Source organism: Sipha flava, unplaced genomic scaffold (genome assembly GCF_003268045.1).
Source record: "Sipha flava isolate LNK unplaced genomic scaffold, YSA_version1 101_pilon_pilon, whole genome shotgun sequence".
NCBI classification, from domain to species: domain Eukaryota; kingdom Metazoa; phylum Arthropoda; class Insecta; order Hemiptera; family Aphididae; genus Sipha; species Sipha flava.
The window spans coordinates 1316347-1321500 of record NW_020271715.1 but is presented as its reverse complement, the minus strand read 5'-3'; the positions used below and the strand labels follow the sequence as shown (position 1 = coordinate 1321500).

The 5154-nt window shown below is 37.1% G+C and overlaps 1 long non-coding RNA gene across 1 annotated transcript; it reads left to right on the top strand.

Moving 5' to 3' along the window:
• The first annotated feature begins 2750 nt into the window (after nucleotides 1–2750).
• LOC112681024 lies at nucleotides 2751–4727 on the top strand. The gene is made up of 3 exons (XR_003148370.1): nucleotides 2751–2816; nucleotides 2882–2976; nucleotides 4646–4727. It is a non-coding gene; the product is annotated as an uncharacterized LOC112681024 (long non-coding RNA).
• Nucleotides 4728–5154: the final 427 nt, after the last annotated feature.

Here is a 5154-nt window from a genome sequence, read left to right as displayed (position 1 = left end):
TTATAGGTAGCCATTTTCTTGAGCATATTTTTTAAAACAGTTCATAAATATATATATTAAAATTGAATAAAAATTGACCAAGTTAGAGCAAGTTATGTTTTTGAATAATTATAACTAAAAATTAATTGTTTCACATTTCAATAATCCAGTGCTTTGGCCACCAAGGTCGTCCGACTTAACACTAATGGATTTTTTTTTATGGGGTTATTTGAAAATCTTGTTTTCGAATCCATTAGTAGTTTACGGAAATTTTGTGTATTCTCAACAAGCTATACCTAGCTATTTAGGTGTGAAGTTTGGATTAGTGAAGAGCTTCAATAGTTTTTAAAATTTTATTATTAACTTCACGATAATCAGCTAACCGATTATTAATTTACTCGAAAAATTAACGAATTTTCTTGACTACTGACCTAACCGAAATTCAAAAATTCCGTATAAATAACACTAGGTAATCAATACAATATGTATTTATATCGTAACAGAACGGCTAAATAATACTCTACATAATAATACAATGATAACTGGATCAATATGAAACGTAAGAGATTCGTGAACATCTCAGGTGCCGAAAATAAGACAAAACGTCGGTACAACTCGAAATGCAAATCGCACGTTCATTATAACGGACGCCTCGTGCGATGTTCTTGCGGATAAAGAATGGTAGCTACTGGTGAATCCAAGTAACATATGAGCCTGGAAATTCTTGCCGTACGTTCGACGGTAAGTTTGACTACGATAAACTCTGTCGTCGGCGGCCCGGCCGGTTATCGATACGTTATAATTTAATTTCCAAACACACATGGGGTTATGTATTCCTCCGCATGGTCAACAACAGCTGCGACGAGGTGCATACGGGAGACGACACGATGTAAAATGATAATTATATAATACGAGAATTATCATATTATTATGACGTACGCTCCCCAGACCCACGAGAGAGATAGTCGCGACAAACGAATCGTACTGGACCAGACAACCAAATACAAACACAAATACACACACACACACGCACGCGCACACACGCACATAACACACGCACATGCACATACGCACACGCATACAATTCATTAGGCACCGGGTCTAACCCAGCAGGACGCCGTCCGCACGGTTTTGTCGTCTTACAATATTATCCATATTAAATTATCGTTATTACCGCGTGTACTACTCCGCCGTCACCGTTGCCCGTTCCACGACTCCTTAAACGTGTGGGCGCCACTTACTAAACAATAATAACAATGATAATATCATAATTTACCTACACTACGCAGAACTCTTTTTCTGCCGCAGTCCAAAACGAGACTGATACGAGTTTTCGCACGTTTTCAAATCCGGGTAACCAGTGTTTCATGCACAACAAGAATAATATTATGCGTTGATGATAAGTCTCTTCGCTCTAATATTAAAGCTAACAACACAAAATCTGAAGTACTGAACCCGAATTTGCCATGTTGTAGGTTTTTTAACCAAAGACAACACATGCGGATGTGGCAATTTCTTATTCTGTGGATTTTCAGTTGTTTCGTTGAAACTATTACCTTAACTGTTGATTTTCTGCTTCCTCCGCGGTCGCAGAGTATTGGGCCCATTCGTATGAACCTGTAATAAACAAATAAATCTTATTATTCTGTTGGCACACGTATTTTTGTGGATTTTCACCGATTTTTCGTACATTTTAAACAGCAATCATGGTAAACAATTTAAATACATACATTCTATAATATATGCTAACGAAATATATTATTTATCATCGACATCGAGCGGTCGGGAAAAAATCCGCTTGACAGATTTATGGTACAGTAATAGAATATCGCGAGCTTATCAAGTAATCCGTTATCCCGCGCCACCCCTGCACCGTTATTGTTAAATAAATAACGCCGTGCGTAATCGGCGGCACGTGTATATAATAATCGTAACGTACACCAAAACGGTAAAAAACGAAATACATAATTACATCAGTTTTGGTACAGTAATATTTCACATTTTTAACGACCTACGTTGACGTTGGAATTATTACCCCGTGGATTCGAGATTAATTAAAATCGCTTTGCCACATTGTCATCGCCATAAAAATAAAAATAAAAATTGCCAAAACTCATTATTTTATTGACGATAAGAACTTTCGAAAATCTTCGACGTATAATATTCCATACCGTTCGTTAAATTTATTTATCAAGTACGTAACCTTCATTACATTTATGTGCACATTAAACAAGTGCATTAATAATCTAACTTAATCTAATCTACCATTATACCTAATGCAGTATAAATATGGATATTCAAGTTTTGAACTATTAGTTAAAAGTATACACGGTCATGAGTTAATCAAAAGAGGATGATATGAGTTGTTTTAGAAACTTTATTTATGTAAGATGCGACTAATATAGGGTACCAAGACGATGATTCTGTTCCGTCGGTGTTTGAGCGAGACATATCCTGATGTCACTGCAAATAGTTGTCAAAGTGGATCGGCCTGAACTCATGGTGAATGTCCGGTTAGGTGATTAAGTAAGCAGTTTATTCCGATAAAATCTGTACATTATAAACGCATTATTCATAGCCCGGGATTCTAAATTTTTAAAAATATTTTTTCAATTTCAGAAAATGCAAAGTTCAAAATCAAAATAATAAATTTTAAATTTAATATTATTTATTATTTCGATTCTCTGTTCGGTTCAAGGCGCAAATAGTTTTGTGGTATGTCTATATTGTAATCAATATGTTATCAAGTGTCTCTTTGCTCTATTTTTATCCTCACGAGACGTATGTTCACGGCATTAGTTAATGAACCCAATAAATAACGACAATGCCGTAATGATGTAAGTATAGAAATGTGTAATTAACGAAAAAAAATTCGTACTATTTTTGTTAGTTTTATAAATAGGTCAGAAATTCAGAGCGCAGAAAAAAACTAATACTGGCTGTTAACGGATACATTTATATCACATATGTACTTGCTGTAATGTTGAATGGACATGGGTGAGTAAAAAACTTATAAATACGTAATTATTATTTAACGTTACGAAACGGTTTATTTCACAAAAGATATTTCATCCAATTAGAGCTACACGCGCGCCATGGCAAAATATTTAAGGCGGAATACTCGAGGAATGTAATCGCGCGATTTAAGCTTACTGACGTGTGCAGACATAATTTCCTTTGCGGTACAACACTTGCACATAAAATAATGTGATGTAGAAGCCAGCGCAAGAGGAGATTTTAGAGATTTACCTCCCTTCCTCGGGGCCGTATTAGTGCATAAATATCATAGGCATTATGCCTAAGGCCTACGATCATATGTGGGTGTGACCTTATAATAGAATTAATTGTTTTAAGGTTTATTAGTTAAAATTTTTATCATATAAAAAAATAAAAGTTAAGATTTCAATCTAACATTGTAAATATTTTTGTTTTCAAAAGCTTAATAATGAGATTCAACATTTCCTCTGCCAAAGAAAAGGTTTCATTTAAATACTAGACACTGCAGGGCCGTACTAGCACTAAAAGAACTGTGCCTTGAGCCTAGGGGGACTAGGGCCTAGAGCTTACGATGGTATTAATCCGGGCCCGCCTCTGCGAGTTATAAGAAAATTTATATTTATATTTCGCACCCTATATTTCAACTATTGTTCCTGCCCGAGTAAAATATATTAGATAGGTAAAAGTGACTCAACTACATTATCCATCGTTATTCGTTATTCATTAATCATTGTAGTCATCGTTGCTCTCGATACCCTTAAAATCCTCCCCAAGATACTTTTGCTCGTGCGCACCTGACTATATTATACATGAGGGTTACAAGGTGGGTACTCACTCAGTAACTAACCGTTGGTACTTATGTAATCGCATGTTCGCATGTATCCGAGTTCTTGAGCAAACAATGCGCGCGGTCGTCGCAGCGCAATAAGTCATCGTTATAATGTCGTTAATCTACATATTTTGTTTGTTTTTTTTTCTCGTACAAAACGATTCGGTTGTCTGTGCGCTCGGGCGTCGTTTTATTTTTTTATTATCCCATTAGTCATTGCGTTTTATTACAAACGTATATCCGGTTATCTCCTCCTATCCGCTTGCACATCTATTAATGATATGATAAAGAAATAACCGCCAAACTAATTGTTCCCGGCCCGTACACCTAATGTGCCGTAAAATAAAACATTTCTACACCACGGTATTCCTCGAACTTTACACGCGTCGAGTATGACGTACACACGTTCAGGTTTTATTTAATATTCCGCGTGCGCCCACTAGACAACGTTACAATATTGTCAGCAAGCGGACCTGTACACGATGATATTCCAACGGTCGGTACCGCGTTTAAAAATATGATTTATGCTATTCGTTTTTATATGATGTTCGTATACGATACACCCGACGCAGAAATAATAAACATGTCGTCTTCTCGGTACAAACCGAGACTCGATTAACAAATATGGAAATACGCACACGAAGTAACGGCTCGGTACAATTATAATGAATATTATAAACTACAGTCAGCGCACAAACTCGTGTAATAATTATATAATGTGAATGTAAGAACAACGAAAACGCTAAAGCTATCGTTGCGCAGTTCATGTACCGAACTCGACGTCTCGGAAGCATATAGTCTTCGTACCTGTTTAACTTTTTTTTTTTTTTTTGAAAACAGTCGATCGTTCGATCACAAACCAACCGCAGAATCGACGTGATGTGAACCATTTCATTACGACGTCAAGCGACCGTGCAGCGCGGGCACCCCAAACCTAAAGGATAACCCTTATTAGGGTTGTACCTACAGCGCGGGACGAAACGTCTGTGCTCCATGAACTGAAAACATACTCAGGTTACTGCTTAATTACATGTAGTCCACAGTTCAAAACCAGTTCGCGCGCGCGCACTTGATAACATTGTCGTGTCGGTCCAGTGGTGCGAGTGCGGAGACATACTGCTGGACTACTGTTGTGCGTACTATATTTAAAAAAAAAAAAAAAAAATGAAAGGCACACGTGCTTTTGGTTTCTGAATCGATTCGAATTATCGGCGTTCTATTTTCTCAATAAACCGTGTAGGTGCATCCTTGCTTTCTGTGCGGTCTCCGGTACCGGTCTGCGAGTGGTGGGTCAGTGTGAATCACGCTTGAACACCGAATAAAAAGAACTGTTTTACCGTTCTATTCGA